At 46.0% G+C, this 20797-nt stretch overlaps 1 protein-coding gene and 1 long non-coding RNA gene across 4 annotated transcripts in view; one reads left to right on the top strand and one right to left on the bottom strand.

Annotated features, from left to right (window-relative positions):
• TAOK3 (TAO kinase 3) overlaps positions 1-17493 on the bottom strand; it is an 88612-nt gene extending 71119 nt beyond the window's left edge. For all 3 annotated transcript variants that reach the window (XM_061465807.1, XM_061465808.1, XM_061465806.1), the window contains exon 1: positions 17420-17493. The gene's annotated coding sequence lies outside the window, so the exon portion shown is untranslated. The remainder of the gene's footprint in view (positions 1-17419) is intronic.
• LOC133275721 (uncharacterized) lies at positions 6652-11234 on the top strand. Its single transcript, XR_009745668.1, has 3 exons — positions 6652-6788; positions 9104-9325; positions 11085-11234. It is a non-coding gene; the product is annotated as an uncharacterized LOC133275721 (long non-coding RNA).
• Positions 17494-20797: the final 3304 nt, after the last annotated feature.

Below are 20797 nucleotides of genomic sequence, written 5' to 3' on the forward strand. Positions count from 1 at the left end.
ATCAAAAGGAGCGCAAGCAGCAGGTCAAAGGAGGGGATCCTGCCCCTCTGCTCTCATGAGACCTCACCTGGAGCATTGTGTGCAGTTCTGGTGTCCTCAACATAAATAGGACATGGAACTGTTGGAACAAGTCCGGAGGAGGCCACGAGGATGATCAGGGGACTGGAGCACCTCCTGTATGAAGACAGGCTGAGGAAGTTGGGGCTGTTCAGCCTGGAGAAGGCTGCGTGGAGACCTCAGAGCAGCCTTCCAGTATCTGAAGAGGGCCTACAAGGATGCTGGGGAGGGACTCTTCATTAGGGACTGTAGTGACAGGACAAGGGGTAACAGGTTAAAACTTAAACAGGGGAAGTTTAGATTGGATATAAGGAGGAAATTCTTTCCTGTTAGGGTGCTGAGGCACTGGAATGGGTTGCCCAGGGAGGTTGTGAATGCTCCGTCCCTTGCAGTGTTCAAGGCCAGGCTGGACAGATCCTTGGGTGCCATGGTTTAGTGTGAGGTGTCCCTGCCCATGGCAGTGGGGCTGGAACTGGATGATCTTAAGGTCCCTTCCAACCCAAACTATTGTATGATTGATTCTAAGATGGGACAGACCCCGTTTATCTGCAATAGTTACACTGAATTTCTCCAAGCATGAACTTAAATATATATTCCTTAGCAAAATGTAGTCTTTAATGCTACTGTAATGAATTAGCAATAGTATGTCTACAAGGACAAAGAGAACTACTTAGTACTTGGCTATTGACAAGGGTTTAATTACCACATCAGCACTGTAAAGAGAAGTGTAAGAGCAAGTTCAAAGCAGCAAATAGAAGCTTTCACCTCATTACAAAGTTTATTCTAAACTTCATTTAAAGCTGAATAAGCAAATCTTCTATATCAGGTGATAAAGGTGACTATAACACCACACAGATCTTGCACCAGCACTCATAGAACCCCCTCACCAGCATGAGATGTACCTCAAGATGACATTTACCCCCATCCACTGGGTTCAACCTGATATAAAGTAGCTGGAATTCTTTACAAATATTTACTAAGGGTTTGTGCTGGAGTGCCAGATCACTACAGTCGGTAGTAACAAAGGCGCAGCCCTGCACTGGAGCAGTCCATAGTTGGGTTTGGTTCTGAAGGATTATCAACTGGATCAGTATTTCTTCTCTTTTTACACATGATGTGGCCTTCACTTGCAGAGCAGCACTCAGTATCAAAGCAGAATGAAAAGATATCAATACAAACATATTAGTATATCCGGGATCTTGTTTCTAGCTGTAATTAGCACTACATAGACAAGATGAAGATACCGAATCTCAGGATTATAACCAAAACTTTTCCATATGTAAATCCATTCAAAACCCAGGCCCCTCCTGTTCTGCAAAACTATGCCACAAATCCAAATTCCCTCAAGCAACAGGAAAAAAAACATGAGATGGGGAGGCAAAACCCTGCCCTAACGTATTGTAAGCTACACTTCAGGAAACACTACTGAAACACAAACCAGAATAAACCCAAGATCTGTCAAACAGATCTCTGGGAGTCTGAAGCAGAGCTCACAGGCAGCTGTTCCAGGAAACCTGCTCACCAAAATGCCAGCCTCAACTGCATGCAGAAGAGTTGGTATTGGCACAAGAAGTGTCTGTACTGTAAGCACAATTATGGAGGCTCCCCCCATTCACTAGAACTGGTTTTCCAGAACCAAGAAGGTTTGAGGCTGGGCATCGCCTCCAAGCAGAAACACTGATGTCAGCCACCAAGAGAAGTTCCACCTGAAGAACATCTACAGAATCCATTTAGTGATGTGGTTGCTCCAATGTCATTTCCAGCTGACAGTGCTCACACAGCACAGCATCCCTGAGGGGCTCATGCAGGAAGAGCTCAGTAAGTCTAGGATAAATGACACCAACAGGCATCAGGAATCCTACACTGTAGCTGTATATTCACTTTGTCTGGATAACGGGAGGACCCAAAGATTTTACCTGTGCTGGTATTGCATGAATAAGCAGGTTCAAGCTGGTCTTCTCCATAAAGTACAACTCAGGCACCCTATTATCCACATGCAGAACATGTAGCTTCGAAATGCTCTTAAAAACCCAGTGCATCTGCATGAATCCTTCAATTCAAAGACCACCAACTCTCAGCACTGCATCATTCCTCAATGCAGTCAACAGCTGAATATGAGCACTGGCGTTTTAAAAGTGTTTTAAGACACATTTCACGTACATTATTGCTGTATGAGTGTTACTCAGGAAGCCAGAAGCACTTCCATGGCATGTTAAGAATAACACAGCAGGCAATCACCCCACAGCTCACCATGGGTGTATTTATCAACCAACCACTACACTGTAAATATGACCAGGGATGTTTATACTTGCAGAGTGTAAAATAGTTTCAAACCTGCAACTGAAATGTCAGTGTCAAGCTTAAAAGTTCATAAATGAGCCGAGCAGAGGAAGCCCCACCACTACCACAAGCAGAACTATGAGGATTTTATCACCAAAGATGGGCCCATACCCTGAAGCTCTAAGGGAAGTTCAAGCAGCAACGTCACTTCACATCTAAATAAGACATTTAATCATTTATTTCATTTCTATCATCCCATTATAGTCCTTACAATCATACGCTCAACACAAAGCCTAAGGGAAAAAGAATCCAAGCCTGTACCTTGAAGTGCAGCACTCCAAGTTGAGGCTCCAGGGACATCCTAATCCTCCCATCCTTATCATCCATCACCAAAAAAACAGGACTTATAAAAAAGTGAGATAAATGAACAGTCAAAACAAACACCAAATGCTGTGTTAATCTCAAAGGGTTACCCAAGACAAGTGCTAAACAAACTTGGTAGAGTCTAAAGGCTAGACAGAAACCAAAGTGTCCTTCGAAAGGCTGTTCTGTCTTCCGAAACAGGGACAGCCAGGGCACAAGGACTTTAAGGATGAGGAACAAGATGAGCAGCACAAAAAGGAAAGGCCACTGAAATCATCTGAAGCACATTTGCGACAGCAAATCAAATCATCATAAAATTAATTAGAGGCCAGCAATGTTCCAGTGCTCAGAAGCTATTTACACATATTGCACAGCAAAACTTGGTTTGTCCTCTGGTGTGCAGGTGTCTTTGGAAGCTTTGAGAGGCTGGGATCTGGGCTTAAGTCAGTCCCAAGACAGGCAGCAGAGCTGCTTAACTACCTGCTGTAAGTTACACACTTCAGCAGATAAACCTGCCAGTCCTACACGTGGGTTCAAGATTCCCTTTTGAACCAGAGGTTTCTGTTTCAATTCAGTAAATGCATCATTTGGCACAGAATTAAGGAGGGAGGATGCAATTTTAAAGCTGCTTCTGAAAACAGTGGAATATGCCCAGATTACTGTATAAATATTCTGGAATTGCTACAGTTTAGGAATTTAGCTACTGTTACATACACTCCTGCACTTATTGGCATGGAAATGCCTCCTGGCCCTGTATGTCCTTCTAGAGCAGTAATTGAAAGCATTCTCCATCAGGTCTCTCTCATTTGCTATCAGACACAGTGACTTCAATGCAGCCTCTTCACAAAGACACAAAAGAGCCACCACAAACATATCTGCAAAGGCTGATGGAGCCTAACATGAGCTCAGGGAATGAAATGATCTTTGAGGAAAGACAAAGACAGCGAGAGCAGCAGAACCAGCAAGACTGACACAGAGGAAGACAATACCTAGAATGTACCTGTTCACCTGAGAGAAGAAACCCTGCTCCAGACTGTCAGTGTTCAGACTTTCACAGCCAGACAGCATGAGACAGCTTAATGCAGCATTAAAGTAATCCCAAAACACATTAAGAGTAAATAAGGATGGAAACGGTACCCCAGTGCCCATGGCAGGGGGGTGGAACTGGATGATCTTAAAGTCCTTTCCAACCCAACCCATTCTACGATAATATGGCAGCATTTCACTGTGATGCCAGCACCACACTATTAAAGGTTACCATGAGCCATATCTACCTCTGCTCCTTCACACCTAAAACTATAGCAGGGTACCTTCCACTGCACACAGAAAGTTTTCACCTCTTCTGATCACTGCTGGATTGAAGAGCTGTTGTGACAGGGCAGCAGATACAGACAGGAACTCCCAATGGTGCTCACAAGCCTTTCTGGGTTCACAGCTACTCCTCAGAAGCAGCATCAACACAATTGGGCCTATTCAAACACCAGGAGCCAACTCAGGATGCCCAGGCTCTCTCTTGTTACCACAGGCTGGAGGATACAGAAACACACACACGCACGACTCATGGTACTCACTGTGGCAGGCAGAGGGTTTCCAGCTATGAAAAGCTTCCTTTGCTTTCTTTAAGCAAGCTTGGAATAGACACTACTAATGCTAATACACGGCTGAGCACTTCACTTAGGGAATGCTGAGTTTTGGTGGCATCTAACATGGGGGGAAGAGGCAGGGAGCCAGGAAAACTTGTTAAACAGTGCATTTTCAGATCAGCAACCCTGAAGCTCATTGGCTGAAACAGCTTCTTCCCTCCGTGTTCTGACAGCACACCAAGAGCTGTCAGAGGGTGGAGAGTTCAGGCCAGTGCAGCAAACCTGATCCCAGGAAGAAAAGCTCACCCACTGTGGCAAAAACCAACAGACTTTGTGTGCTGGAGAGCTTAAAATGGAAACATTCTGTATGTGCCTCTTCAGGATGAGCCACCCAACAAAACTGCATCACTGCTACAGCCAGTGACTGGAAAACACGCTGATGGAAACTGATGCTATCTTTTGCCTCTCCCTCCTACCCATGAAAACGTCCTTATGAACACATTGTTGCATGTTTTTTGCAAGGGGGGAGAAAAATCACTAAGAAGCATTGATCAAAATAGATAATAAATAATCAAAATGGATTAAAAAAATAATCAAACCCATCCATTTTTTTTTTCCTTTAATTAAGCTCTTGTTTCTCCATCTAGATCCACAGAGTCTCCCCTTTCCTGGAGATCCCTACTCTGCTTATACTCTAAGCTACGGATGTACAGCTGTAAAACATCAACAGCAAACAGATACTTGTGAAATGCATCACACACAGTCCTGCCACTCTGGGGCTCTCAAAAGAGCTCTGTGTGCAATGAATTAAATTGGGGGGAAGAAGTTATCGATGTGTAGTGCATGTTGGTGCGGAAGAGTCTTCAGCACAGTAACCAACAACTCCATTTACCAAATATGCTGATTAAAAAGAAAGGAAAAAGACAAAAAGATTCACATTGACAATGAGAGAGTTGGGAGCTAAAAATAACCAGGCAGCTGCAGTTCCCACCTTATGCAATGAGGCAGAAGTGCTGCTTTGTCCCCCTCCCCAAGCACACGCACACTTCCTTCTTCATTGCAACATCAGAAGCTGCACTTGATGTTAAACAAGCCACAAAGTCCTGCCCAGGATTTAAAGTCACACCCCAGTAATTACATAAAATAAGCTCCTGGTACAAGTGGTTAAGAGGAAAAAAAAAAAAGACAATTAATATACTCCACTTCCATTTTGCTTTTCATGCCAAAGTGTCCTGACTGCTCATAAAATAGAAAAGCAATTTTCGTTTCTGAGGTCTGCTCCCTCCACCCAGATGTGTCATTAAACCTCACTGCAGAACATCAGCACGTTCATCACACAGGGATCAACCCCCTCTAAACATGCAGCCTTTTAAGGAGAATATTTGAGGTGTATTTGATCTTTGTTTTCAAACGTGAAGCATGAAGGAGGACAGGGATAGTGAGTGAAGGAGAAAAAACACAGGAAACCTAGGAAAATACGGAAGTAAAACTCCCTTGTGCAGATGCCCCACTCAAAAGGTGGCACTGGACATGAGAGGGATATATACAAAAGCAGCAAAGACCCTCCAAAGTCTTTGGAAGCTTCCACTAAAAAGGCAGTGCTCTCCTCTGAGCTGCCCTAACAAAGGGCAGCACACACCAATACAGGAATATAACCCCCCCTCCACATCATATACAGCTCCCCCTAAGACAGAATAAATGACACCACAGTTATCCAAAAGATTTTGTGCTCTACTGATACCCTGGCACAAAAAAGAGCAACTGGAAACCCACTGAGATGGCTCCAGGTCACACAGCTCATGTTAACCCACCTCCAGAGAGAACACAGCCCCATGGGGCCCAGCAGCCTGGGCAGGGTGTGCCACAAACCCAACCAGTAACCAAAACCTTCCTTACTGCATGCAATGGGCACCAGTTAACCACCAACATGCAAAAAAACCAGGGTTAAATACCCTAGCTTTTAAAAACCAACCCAACCACCACTCTTCCTGCTTCTTGTTCCAACCAAGACAGACCCCCCGTGACTGCCATCCGCTTCATTAGGTCATCCTGAGCTTTGCACTGCCCTCTCAAGTCAGACCTTAGCTGGAGGTAGGTAGATTCCACCCTCCATCCCCCTTCTACTAATAGTACTAGCAAACACTTGTGGTTCTGCAACGTCAGCACTAGGAAGTTCCTCCTGCCAGGCAGCCAAGATGAAGATACCTCTTCACATCCACACTCTCACCAGCTCCCACACAGCTTCCGAGCTGCAGGAGTACGAAAGCACAGGGAATTTCATCCCGACACCCAGCTGAGCTTCACAAGTGTTCTTAACTTATGAATGCTGGCACAGATGAAGCTGTCCTTTTTGTTTAAGGCAACCAGGAAGACAGAGATCATGAACATGAAAGTTCTCTGACTTCCTCTCTATGCACCCTTGAGACTTTTACCCACAACTTCACTGAGAGCAGCTGCAAATGTCCTTTGGATGGGGAGGCCCTGCCACCAGAAGCCATCATCACGGTTCCAGTTCCCTGGATGGCTTTGGAAGCTCAGCAGTGCTCGGGAATGTCTCTGTGGTGCTGCACTGCTCAGCTCAACTAAAGATTTGCCGAGAAGAAAGCAAGCAAACAGAAACTTTCCTCATTTCCATTAACGAAACAGTCCATTTGAAGAAAATTAGCATGCATTGGTGCTTCCCAGTCTAATTGTAGGTTCTTGGTTATACACTGCAAGTAATTCTCAAGAATAAATAGGACTTAAGAAATAACTTTTCACCTTCATATGATTCCTGTCATAGGGTGCCATAAGCAGACGTTTTACAGCCGCATATCTGGGTAGAAAATAAACCTTTGTGTCTGGCAACACCCATTTGCTTACATGGCATCACCTTCCAGTCAGTATTCTCAGTGCCTATGAGACAAGCATTCTGCTTCGGGTTTTCCCCCCACTTCTTAAAGCAGGGATATCGTTCAGTGTGTTTTATAGCCCACACATAACAACTAATACACAGCAAAATACATCGACCTCTCACAAAGTCTTTCCTTGTTTGTATCACATATCTAAAACACAGACCCATTTTAAAGTAAAAGCATGTGCAAAGAATGAAAAGCACCAAACTTGGGTTCCCTAAAACACTGGTCAGAAAATAAGGTAAAACACAGGGAAAGGAGATGTTTGAAGTGTGATTCACATCACCTTGGGCTCCAAACTGCAGGGGAAGACACAAGTGCTGTTAGAACCAACCAGGGCACAGGAAACAGAAAGTGAAACTTGCCGGTTTACTCGTTAACTTAAACTGCACAATGGGTTTTGTGATAGATAGTGCTTTATTTTTGTAAGAAAGACAACTCACAGTGTAACTGAGCGGTGCTGCCCCTACTTCCTCAGTGGGAAGCTTCTGCCTTCCAGCCCCATCCTCATTCCCCATCTGTCCCTACCCCAGACCTCTGCCTTTACCTCTGTAGTTATTCTGCAGCTGGATCAGTTTCTCACCTGTATCACACTCTAAAGGTCTGTGCCAACTCAACTAGGTGGGAGGAAGCAGAGGCCAAAGTAACAGCTGGGTTTAAGTCGCCTTAAAATTCCTGTTCATTCACAATTGATTCCATGCTCCCAAACCCCTGATCCCAACCTCCTCAAGCCCTGTGTTTCAACAGGAACCCGAGTTTGTGTTTTTCCTTCAGTCAATACACTTCAGATCTGTCAAGACATAGAAAACAACTTACTGATACAATCATGAAGAGAGGAAACTCCAAAGGCAAATGAAAGTGGCTGGATTTAGACCTCAGTTGTCAAGGCTATATCTTGACTTTCAAGTACGAGTGTGGCACTGCTGAGTTTTGAGAGTCATTAAAGTGTAATGAGGTACCACTGCTAATGACAAGGTTTAGTTTTAGAAAACCCTGATACCCAGACCATGTCTTTCCTAAAACAGTTTTTTTCTCCTTTTCTTGCCTAACTGCTGGCCAGAAGATCAAATTCTAACAGGTACTTTATAAACATGCTGTCAAAGGAGGTTTTAACAACTGTGACATGAGCATTCACAGAGAAGTTTCACAGCTTCTCAAAAGACAACCAGAGCTTGAACATCACCAAACCTTAAGAGGCTTTTAACATTTGGTTTACACCTTTTCATACACTTTTAGTGACATGGTTTTGTGGTGGATTTGGACTCCTGGGGTAAAGGTTGGACTTGATGATCTTAAAGGTGTTTTCCAATGTGGTTGATTCTAATACTGTGCTCTAAAATGTCTCTTGCCTACTATATTTTAACATTTAGTTCAATTTACAAAGTGCAAACAGGGCAGATTAAAAGAGCCAGGCAGATACACAGGGAAATTTCAGCTGAATATATAGTTATTCTTTTGGCAAGAAAGTGCTAAGGGCTCACCAGTGGCAGAATAAGTAATCATCATGCTGCTAAACTGCCAAAATCCACTCAGTCTGCAGCATGACCTGCATGCAAACCCAGCCATGAAGCAGAAATGAAATGCTCAAGGCAGACTCCAACAATGAATGCAGATGCTCCAGTTCTGCTCCAGAGCACTCTGCTCCAGTACTGCAGCAGCCTGTATCTACCCAGGGTAATAGCAGGTGAAGCCAGGAACAGCTCCTATCATAGCTGAAGCTATTAAAGCTCCTTAATGAATGGTCTAACAATAACCCAGGCACAACCAGTTCTCTCATTGCGAGGGCCTTAACCATAATAAGCCCCTTGAACATTCCTATAGTGTTTCCCAAAGATCTCGCAGCACGAGGCTACTAACTGTGCTCTCAGAGCACTGTGAAGCAGGGATTACTCAACCTTTTTTTTTTCTCCTTTCATTTAAATACAGATAAAAAACTGAGGCGAAAGCTAGCAAACGACTTCCCTGTGGATACCCAGCTGACTAGTGCCATGCAGAATCCAGATCTTCCAGATTCCAGCCCTGTCATCAGCCAAAAGGCCATCATTATGAAGAAAGAAATTAGTCTGGTCTTATAAATAACATTTGAATATAAGCCTGCCTAAAATATTTGCAAGGAGCTGACCTTAAAACACCAGCAGAGCTGCACTGGTAGCCTGGGGCTCCAGTCACCAGCTTACTAGTTGGGGGTTCTTGTCCCTGTGTCTCTCTGGATGTCTCCAGAACCTGAATCCGATCCAAACTGTGCAACAGATCAGACCACAACCTCATCTGACCACCGCTGGCTGGTTTGGGCTCAGCGCATCAAGAAATAGGAAGACTGCTCAAAAATACAAACAATGCTGTTCTAAAATACTCAGGTAGCAGGAAAAAGAACCAAGCCTTAGTCAGCAACTTGCTGCTACTTTATTCTGAGGCACTAAATGATCATAGTCAGCCCGGCAGAAACCTCACTGTAACATGCAGCTGGAAGCATGAAACACAGAAAAGAGCCCCAACAGACCTCGATTTCGGAGCATTTTAGTCAGCCTTTATGATCTGAACTGCTGCTATTGGCTATCACACATTTACTTGCAATTTCTCCTGCTCTCGAATGCACGAGTTCAATGTATTTTGACTTATTTCATACAGTGCTAAAAAGAAGCAGGTTCTTTTCTGCATTACAGCTTCCAACACCTGCAGCAGGGTTAATTCCTGGACTACATTTCCTGCAGCAAAATACTAAGCCCAATACTGATTTTGTAACCAAAAAAGCCTCTCCCGTGCTTCTGTAAGAGTCTAACTTCATTTGAAATTACATATTCCTGGCAAGGCAACCCCCTAAAATACAACACAGAAAATTGCAAAAGCAGAGTAAAAGTGAACAAAGACTTTGTGAGGTTAAAAAAGTAATGCCAGTAGTTAGTTATTCTGGTTTTAGATACCTGCATTACTACCTGCCACCTTCCCGGGCCATTATCAAACTGCTGAAACACACAACCTATTACAACTGTAACAGGATCTTTTAGTCTCTGGGAAGAGCTGGAAATGGAAAGCTTGTTATCTTCCAAGGGGATCCTCCAGAGAGAAAAGACACCACACGGAAATGCACACAAGAAATTGAGAAACAGCTACCTGAATGGAACAAGGAGCTGGAATGTTTCTTTTATTTCTGTTCCTCAGTGGAGCACCAAAATGTGATTCGAGGCTTTTTTATGGGTACATAAAAACCACCTGATTTTGGCTGTCTGCTTCCCAAATGACCCAAAACTCCTGGGTATGAAAACATGAGGCTCTCCCACTTCAGGATCAGGCCGCTTCATGCAGAAGCAGCAGAGTGAAAAACTCAGTGCGCTCTCCCCAGGATGCCAAAACTGGTTCCATTAGTATGCAGTAAAGCACCGCCTGACTGGGGCGAAGCGGATGAGACCTGTTAACAGAGACTGTTTCCATCCCAGCTCACATTTAGGGCTCCATTATCTTATCTGCTCTGCCACTCGCATACTTCCCAGATAAGAAATGTCGTGTGTCTCCCCCCCCCCCCCCCCTTTTGAAAGGGGCTTGCTGTTAAAACTGACAAGACAAACAACGTTCAGATTAAAAATAAGTTAAATAGTTAAATTCATTCAAGACTAAGATATTCTGCGAGTGGAAAGGGAGGATTTTCTTGATTTCAGTTCATTTGCATGCTTTAGGACAACGATCAGGTCATCTGAAGTTGAGAAACTGCTCAAGAGTTGGGAGGGGAGAAAAAACAGCCTGTTTTCCTTTTCCAATCTATGACTAAGAATGAGGCAAGCGAAGGGAGGATCTAAGATCCTGAAGGCGATGGCAACAAGAGGTCATTAGTTAATTCCCTCAGCAATAGATACTACTTCCTTTTATTAAAGAACAGCACATTTTTACGCTGTCACATACTTTTTTCCTTAAGGATACAGCATAACCTTTACCTGAACCAGTCAAAAGAAGCATCAAGAAACACACCAGAAGCCCTGAACTGAAAGGCACATTGTCACAAACCAAGAATAAGACTCACCTGATTGTTATGCAAAAACCTGAAAGTTAAGAGAGGACTTCCATACTTTCTTACCACCAAAAAGTACCACCAAATTTGGCATAAATCTGTTTTAACCAGGGCTTTACTGTTCACAAATAAACTGCAGTCAAGTTTTTACTAGACAAGACAAACCCCATTCTAAGTTTCAAATGAAGGTTCCTGTTGTTGCTTAAATCCTTTTTGATAAAGCTTACTCAATGTACCCTTATGAACAACTGTTTATTATCTATATTACTACAGCACCTGTGAGCTTCAGTAAGACCTACAAAGCCACAACAGCAGTGATGCCTGCTCTGAAGAGATTATCATCATCTAAAAGATGAATAGTTAAGAAACACAGGAGAGCACAAGGAAATAGGTACTTATGCTCTCTGTACCTGCACTTTACTGCTTTCCCTTGTGCTCTGGAAGGATCAAGGTGTTAAGTTTTCTTCCTCCACCTGCCTCACCACAAAAACCCCTCCAGAAGTCCTGTAAAGACAAAAAAACCCATCTAGATGTTTAATGAAACACCCAATGAGTTCTCATACTCACTCCAGGGCAACAGGCACATCCACAACTTTTGGAAGAGCCCCAGTTTAATTCACTTAAAGGAATTCTTTGCAGATTTACCACTAGCACACAGGAGCGCATCCACCACACAGCAGCAGCCAGAGCTGTTTACAAAGCTTTCTGCTCAGTGTTAGACTGAAAATCCAAACTCTTTTTGCTGTGTAATAAATCAGTGCTCTGCATTTAACAATTTTCAGCAGCACCATATGCTATGTGGTCCCATATGTTCCATTACAGGGAAGAAAAACATCATCTCAACATGAATCATCAGTGACTATATTCTGTAAATCTGGCTTAAACTCTCACAGCGTTCAGAGGCAACCCCAAATAAATCTGCTCAATTTTCGGCCAGATTCTGTGTACCAGAATTGCAGATCATTTAGTTAAAATTAAGGGGGAAAAAGAGCTTTAATGTAGGAGTAAGCACACTATTTGCATCTCTGCAGAAGCAGCCTCACCAAGCACAAAATTTGGCACTCATTTATCAATTCCAATCTAATAATGACATCCTGCTCATAAAATGATAATATCTGGTAGTCATAACACCTTTCATCTAAACTGCTTAATGTCTGTGAAAATATGTACACTACTTACAAGATTCATTCCTCCCAGTGCTGCAAAGCAGCTACTCTGGAACGTGGCATTTGCCACGTTCTGCATCACAGCCATTCTGGAGAGAAGTTTGTAAGAAAAGTATAAACCCCAAACAAAGCCAAAGCAAACCCATGTTTGTGTGTCAGGCTATAGGGAAACACAGCAGACAGTGGATAGCTTCCTACAGAGAAGTTTATGCAGGACTTCGGGGGTAACAACTCCACTCTTCAAGCGACAAACAGCTTTCTCTCTCTTCCCAAAGCCACTGCTGCTTGTGTTGAATCAAAGTCACAAAGGCCTGAAGTCACGGCACACCAAGGGCCCTTCTTCTGAGGAATAACTTGGTCTCTTGGGCAACCCAGCATCAGAATTAACAGAGTGACAGCAAAAAGGGGGTGCAGATGGGGGGGGGGGTCACTAGGTGCAAACTTTAAATGCAACCTGATGAAGATATGTTCAGCTGAATGAGTTATGTTCTCGAGATTTGCCCCATTAACCCCCACTATCCAACCATGCCCAATTATATTAATATGCAGAAAGACAGACTGAAATTAAGCTTAATTTTGAACTTAATGTCCTTACTTGAAAGCCTTTTGTAGCTCAGGAGGAAGACATGCAACTGCACGTTCCCACTTCACTATTGGCTTCATTAACTTCGAAAGAAACCAGAGTCCATTTTGACCTAATATTCAAGGTGGGGGAAAAAACAGTAATTACATCCACATCAAGCTATTACCTGTTCAAGGGCATAAGTGCTTCATTAACAGCTCAAACTTGTTTTGTAAGCTGCCTAGATTAAATATGAAATTTCCCTGCCCTTACAAATTAAATTAACAATTTTTGACACAAAGGGAAAGTCCAGTAAGAACAACACAAACACAAGGCTGAGGATATAAACAAGCCAACTTCCAGACTGCCCAAATCCAATGCATTCCTTGCCATCCTCAGTAAGAATGAGCTTACTCAAGCCACCCAGCCCACCTCATTTCAATAACTTCTTTGCATTCACTTCTTTTAAAAAAAAACCAACAAATATTAGCTGCACTCCAGGCTACTTCTATCTGAGAGCAAAACCTATGGACCTTTATAAACATAGAATCATAGAATGGTTTGGGCTGGAAAGGACCTTAAGCTCATCCAGTTTCAACCCCCTGCCATGGGCAGCAACACCTTCCACTGGAACAGCTTGCTCCAAGCCCCTGTGTCCACCCTGGCCTTGAACACTGCCAGGGATGGGGCAGCCACAGCTTCTCTGGGCACCCTGTGCCAGCGCCTCAGCACCCTCACAGGGAAGAGCTTCTGCCTTATATCTAACCTGAACTTCCCCTTTTCAAGTTCAAACCCATTACCCCTTCTCCTATCACTACAGTCCCTGATGAAGAGCCCCTCCCCAGCATCGTTGTAGCACCCTTCAGACACTGGAAGCTGCTCTGAGGTCTCCACACAGCTTCTCTTCTCCAGGCTGAACAGCCCCAGCTTTCTTAGCCTGCAAACATAAAAATTTCACATTTCCAATGGGAAGTAAAAATAAAATACTGATGTAATAGCTCTACAGAATAAGGACAAGATGGCATGTTAGAAGCATTGCTCTTTAATACTGCTAAGCGGAGCTTTACAAAGAGTCAACAGAAGCTGCCACAGTATCACAACTAAGTAGGAGGGCAGTGGGATTTCCAGCATCCTTCAGGAGCTGGATGACCACACCCAATTAATTTACTTTAATTTCTATTTCAACTTTCCTGCTCATTAATCAGGAGCTGAGGTTCACACAGATCACAGCTCCTGGTGTGCAATACCCATGATGATTTTATGTAGTGTGCGCTGCACGATCACACTGCATGTGCTGCAAACGCACGCAGCAGACCCAAGTGAAACACCAGAATGTGTCCTACCTATGGAAAAATAGGAAGAGATATTTCCTCTTTCATACCCAGAGTATCCATGGAACCCCAGTTTTATCAGATCAATACTTTCTACAGTATGTTTCACTCAATAAAGTCAAACAAACCTACCCAGTGACTTCAGAGCGCGATAACAGGACCGCGGCAGGAAAACTCCCTGAGCTGCCCTGCAAAGAACTCCTGAACAAGCAGCTGAAACGCACTTGCTCAATGTTCATGACACAGCACTAAGCCAGAGGCAATCAAATCGGGCTGGTTCAATCAATGATCTTCAAATAAGGAAGTAGTTTGAAAATCGTAAGCTTAAAGCACTCTTTTAGGCTTACTTTTTCTGTTTCTTCCCCCCTCTGCTGTGTGAAAGCACATCTGTTAAAAAAGCTGAGCATGTGCTGAAGTACAATTCCATAAAAATCTACTACTTGAATAGCTGGGATATCAAAATTGTACTTTTATTCAAACACAGTTTGCTGTAAATGCTGTGCCTGAACCACAGAGTGGTTCTGCTGAAAGAATCTGAATTCTTTTAGAGCAAAAGGTTGCTTTGCTATTTAAAAACATTAACCTTAGACACTAAGTTTTCTTCCCTGTACAATCAACAAATAAATAAAATGGAAAAACATTTCATGAACATCTCCTCTGCTGTCATTCCTCAGGGCCTGAATGCTGCAGCATTTCATGAAGCTACAGAATAACCGGAGCAAAAGACTGTAAATGGAGCAAACAACTAACCTGTGTTCCTGGTCCCAAGTCACTGCCCCTGCCCCTTGTGCAGCACACACTGCTGCCCCTCTCCTTCCCACCTCAGGGGTTCCTCAGCAGCCTCTATCAGCCCAGCAAACTCCAGCCCAGCTCCATACCAAGGTTTTCTCCCACAGGCATGGCAGCTAATTCAAGTCAGAAGAGACAGAGCCCACTTCTGTTGAACGACCACCCCATCCTGCAACACACATTGAATAGCAAAAGCCTCTTGACACAAGGTCCATGTTGAGAATGCACATGAGGAGAAATAGCTCATTTTGAAAAGTGTTGACTCACAAGGATCCTTTTTAATCCTGATAAGGAATGCAACAAAGCAAAAGTACCTACAGAGAATCACTGTAAAGAATACACATATAGAAGAATTCATTTGCGATCTGAAAACCCTCCCACTGGGAAGATGGAAACAGCCTACCTCAAGTTTTCCTCGAATCAGATGCCAGAGGAAGTTATACACAAGAAAACTTGATTTGACAAACTACAAACCACACATTAATGCAGATATTAACAGTTTGCAGCCTCACTGTGAGTGCAGAAAAGGTATCTGTCAGAACTTCAATGTTAAAGAAGAGTTTGTGAACAGGTATTTAGATTGAAAGCACTCTCTATATTGTTACATTATGCCCTGGGAGCTCAGAATTAGCTAGCTACCAGAAACAACACAGTTTTAAAGACATAAACAGAGATGAACAAGCGTGGTGTATTACTTCACAAGCAACTCATTATCAGTGTAGCAATACCGACACGTGTGCACTAATAAATCTAGTACAAGATACATTAAACTAATGACCACTAGCAAAATAAGCTACATGACACTGCAGCATTTTAAACACTTGCTGAAGATACATAAACAGACCTTGGAGCCTGGAGCCCGCTCACCCTCACCCAAACAGGAGCACCATAAACTGCAGCCCTAGAATCATAGAATGGTTTGGGCTGGAAAGGACCTTAAGATCATCCAGTTCCAACCCCCGCCATGGGCAGGGACACCTCACACTAAACCATGGCACCCAAGGCTCTGTCCAACCTGGCCTTGAACACTGCCAGGGATGGAGCACTCACAACCTCCCTGGGCAACCCATTCCAGTGCCTCACCACCCTGACAGGAAAGAATTTCCTCCTTATATCCAATCTAACAGCAGGATCCATACCTGCCAGCATTTATAATGGAAACGACAGTGGCAGAATCGAACAGCCCTGCTGCGCTCTTACCCAGCTCACTTTTAATGAGGCTGAGTGATTAAAACAGCTTCCACAGGAGAGGTGGGGAGCGTCCCACATCCATCCACAGCCCGCAGCTTCTGCTTTAGATCACTGTACGGCGGCGAGGGGGGGGGACACGGTTCGAAAGCCTCTCGGCCACAAAGTGGAACTGAGCACAGCTAGCTCTCCTATGGGTGAAACCCTGCGAGGAGGCCACTCCAGCACCTCCTGTGCGGCTGTTTGTAAGCAAACATGGCAGCTGGCGCTGGATGTGTGCTGAGCTGAGCACTCGCACACCTATGAGCTCAGGGTTCAAGCGCTGGAGCCCGGCCCAAGGGAGGCCGCTGGGTACGGACAGCAAACCCCACAGCGAGCTGCTCTGCTCGGGCTGAGGAAGAGACCAGGGAGAACCAGAAAGCTACTGCTCAGGGGTACTACATTTGAGCAGTATCACCTATAGGATTCGGGAGTTAATTCTGCTTATGTTCATGCGGGAAGACACAAATATATATATCTATGAAACGAATACTTAGGGCTTAGTACTTGCCTAGTGTCCTCCTCCTTTCTCCTTCCCACACAAACTCGAGTACTACTAGATGACATTCAGCACCCCCAGTAAATCACTTCTCGATGTCATTAAAAGGACAGGCACATCTGCCAGCACCAGACCTACGCAATTACTTCCAACTCAGCCTCAAGAAAGCTGACAGCAACCGAGCTCCCCTGCGCGCTGGAGTTTCACTAGGCCGATACCGGCGCCGTTCAAACGCCTCGCTCGCGAACGCACCCGAGGGATAACCCCAACGAACAAACGCCGTTTATCCGAGCTGGGGCAGCGTCCCCGGTTTGCAGCTGAAGGAAACGCTTTCCCCCTCCCCTCTCTTCACGTCTACCCTCTGCTGTCCGGTACCTCCAACTTCCCACAGCGCGCTCAGCCAACCCGGGACAGCACCGCACGGAGCCGCTCCTCCTGCAGCCACCACCGCTGCCCCCCATGACCAGCCTGCAGCCCCGGGGGACCCCCAACCGCAGGCACACCCCTGAGGGAGCTCCGCCGGGAGGCACCGCCGGACACCCCCCCCGCCCCCCCCACGGCCCGGCAGCAGCAAAGTGGTTTTTTAGCCCCAAAAACCACTGCCCCCCCCCACCCTCCCTCCCCGGTGGGACCCGCCTGTCAGCCGGTTCCTCCGCGCTGCCTCTCACCTGGAGCCGGCCAGCGGCAGCGGACACGTCCGGAGAGAGGCGTGAGGAGAGCAGAAGGGGAGGTGAGGGGAACGGAACGGAGCCGTGCCCGTCCCGCCGCTTCCTGCCACGGCCCCGCCGCCGCCTGAGGTGCGGCTCCCCCTGCCAGGCGCGCCCAAGCACTCGGCGATCGGCTCCACGGCCTGCCCGCCGCGGGCGGGAGGGAGCAGCCGTCGGCGCTCGGCTACGCAGGGGAGGCGGCGGAGCGGCACCGCCGCATCGATGAGGTATCGGCACTCGACCCAGCCGCCTGCGCACGCTCCGCTTGCCAAGGGCTGGCCGTTAACGGCCGCGCTGGAGCCGCCCTCCAGAAGAGTCCTGTGAGGGCCTGCGGCGGGCGGTGTCCGGGTCCGTAACGGGGCCGGTTTGTGTGTGGGGGGTGGTGTCGGGGCCCACAGCGCGCTCAGGTGTGTGAGGGGCTTCTGGCAGCATCAGGTGTGTGAGGAGTGGTGTTGGGCGCAGTGAAAAGGCCGCTCATGAGGCTTTAAATGCTTGCTAAGAGGGTCAGGGTAGCTGCGGTAGTGCCGGTGGGTGCTGTGGTGGGTCACGGCAGGAGGAGACTCCTCGTAACAAAAAACCCACCCAAAAAGCTCTGGTCTGACTTGAGTGGTGATGCCTTAAGGAGGAAAAGCCTCAAAGGGGAAGAAGGAGCATTAGCAGTGGTTAAGAGGTCTGGTTTTAGCTCAGAGAAGAGATAGGGTAAGGTGGTTTAATGCTATTTCTGCCACACTGTTCCTCTACAGCCTCTGAATCTAGAAGCAAACAGTTTTTTATAGCTGTTAGAGACTCAACAGTGGCCTATTCCCTTTTAGTTCTTTTTTAATTGCTTGCCTTTTCTTGTTAAAGAAAACTGAAGAAGCAGATCTTTATCTTCTATCAGCACCTCATGCAACCTCACTCTACTAACTTGTTTCTAACAGCTGTTCTCGTAGCACCATCATCATACAGCCTTTTGAAACCTAAGGTACAGAAACTTGAAAGCTATGTGTTCCAGGTGAAGGGTGTTGGTGGTGTTGGTATGTGTTCTGTGCTTCAAAGGCCAAGGTACTGTATTACATGTTTCCTCATTGCAGTCATCTAATTTATACAATAAATGAGCTGCCATGATCTCTGTTTATAAGCTGAGCTTCATAACTCTTTTTTTTCTCTGTTTCTTACAAATGGAAGGAAAAAGTGACTTCTGTGTCAGCTGTTCTGTGAATAGCTGCTGCTGACAAAGCAGGAGGCAGGAATCTTTCTTCAGACTGAATGTAGATAAAACAATGGACAAGTTGGGGTGAGAGAACCAGCTTTAATGAAAACATGAGCCTAGAGCAACAGCTTGCCAGAGAAGTTCCAGCTTCCCCTGATAGCTCGTTGGGGTGTAGACAGTTAAGATTTTGCATTTGTAAGGGAAACAGGGCATTCCTTAAAGCTGAACCTCCTCCCTTGGGTTCCCACTGGATGCCTGAGAGATGACAGTAGAGGGTGTCTCCAGAAGGCTAGTATTAAACATGAGGAATTAGTCCAGAGGGAGCAGCAGCAAGTGCAGTTCCACTGCTGACCACAGAATGAGCTAAAACCTTTGCATCAGCAGCTGTGTGCAGTTTATTTCTCACTGGCTGCACACAGCTCCTTCGGTTCAAAGGGTTCCTGTGTGCCCTCCCATTAATAAATGCACCAGCCCTTTATGTGATGTGTGAGGGGTGGGATGCTCTCAGGGGATAAATCAGCTTCTGCAGAGTGTTCAGGCAGTGTCATGTGGGGTAAATAAACCTCATAAGGGCAGTCTTGGTTGAGACACACCTGCAACTGGTTTGGTATCCACAGTGGTACGAACCAGGCTTGCAGGAGCATCTTCATGGCCTCCTCTGGACTCGCTCCAACAGCTCCATATTCTTATGTTGGAAAGATGGAAGAGATGCAGGCAGGAAATGGAAATGAACTGGGGGAAATAATATTTATAAAGCATTAAGGGGGCTCTGGTTAGTTTTGAGAGAGGGCTTTAGCCAGTTCCATTGCTGTTTTTAACTGTGTGACCCTATGACTTGGGAAAGTTACTTGAACAATTGAGCTAGGTGGGGAGAAGACAACCCCATGGGCACTGGGTACAGTATGGGCATCCAGTCAGCTCACTGGTGCCATGTGGCAGCTGCCACCACTCCCTTTCCTGTTCTGCCCTTGGCTGCAGGCAGCCCTAAGCAAGGGGAAAGGTAAAGGGTTGCTTTAAATCAGACACCGAGTGCTGGGAGGTGCCCTCACTGGTCCTGGCTTTTGGCCTCTTCTCCTGGAAAAGGTGGTTTTGACCATGCTTGGCAGAGTGTTCTGAGTTAAGCATTGTCAGTCAGGGCAAACAGATCTTTGAGGCGAGCGGCAGGGAAGCAAAGTGCCTACACTGTGTTGTTATGAGTCTTTCCAGAACAAGGAGTGTGACCTGGTGCTCCTTGCAGCTGCTGAACGCCTAGTTCAGAGAGCCTGTAAAAGCGAGGCAATGCTTTTGAGCTCAGTCCTGCTTTAGGTAAACCCTCTTTTCTTCCCCTGGTGAGGTGTTTATAGTGTCTCAGTGAGCAAGTTGTTCATTTGAGGAAGGCACCTCACAACTGTTAAGGGAAGTTCTAGCATGGCTCTGTTGGAGGTAGCAAGGGTACATAGTTCCTCCCTGTGACTTAGATCTTCAGAAAAGGGGCTAAATGAAACATTCAGCCTGAAATGGGAATGAATACTGAACGGGAGGTATTTACATACGGGGTGGGATCCTGGTTTGAAGGGTTCCTGTGTGTGAATCTCGCCGCAGGATCTGTATCTTGGTCCGTAAACGTGCGGCAGTGCCTCATCAGGGGCATAACCTGTTCCTGCTTCTGCAAAAGCTGCTGTTTCTTGGCGTTAAGCTGCTACTTCCCGTGGTGAATGTGAGCTCACAGAACGCTGACGGGGCTTTGTTGAGAGTGCGGAGGAACAGGAGTTAATTCCTGTATTAAAAGAAACTGGCGGGAGGGGAGTTAAGTGTCCTTACAAGTTTACGGCACCGTCCTTATCCTTGGCGGGCGTTTGCATCCTGTAGTACCGGCTTCTCATAGCAGATGGGGCCATCTTGGTGACAAAACGGGAGAACGCGGGCTACCGGAGGCCGGAGCAAAGCCCCTTTATCCCGAAACCTGGCACCAAGAGCCCGCAGCGAGCGCAGGCTTAATACAGCTTTAATACAGCCCCTGTCTGTCGGGGCCGGGTCTCGAACCAACGTCTCCACCCGTTCCACACACCCCCCACCCCACCCCACCCCACCCCAAGGACCTCTTTAGGTGCCCGCCGCGTTCGCCGGTCTGCAGCGCCCCGGCACCGGTGCGTCCGCCCGGAAGCGGA

The sequence above is a fragment of the Pezoporus flaviventris genome, unplaced genomic scaffold (genome assembly GCF_033815535.1).
Source record: "Pezoporus flaviventris isolate CSIRO_AGI_PZ_B2104156 unplaced genomic scaffold, CSIRO_AGI_Pfla_v1 ptg000041l, whole genome shotgun sequence".
NCBI classification, from domain to species: Eukaryota; Metazoa; Chordata; class Aves; order Psittaciformes; family Psittacidae; genus Pezoporus; species Pezoporus flaviventris.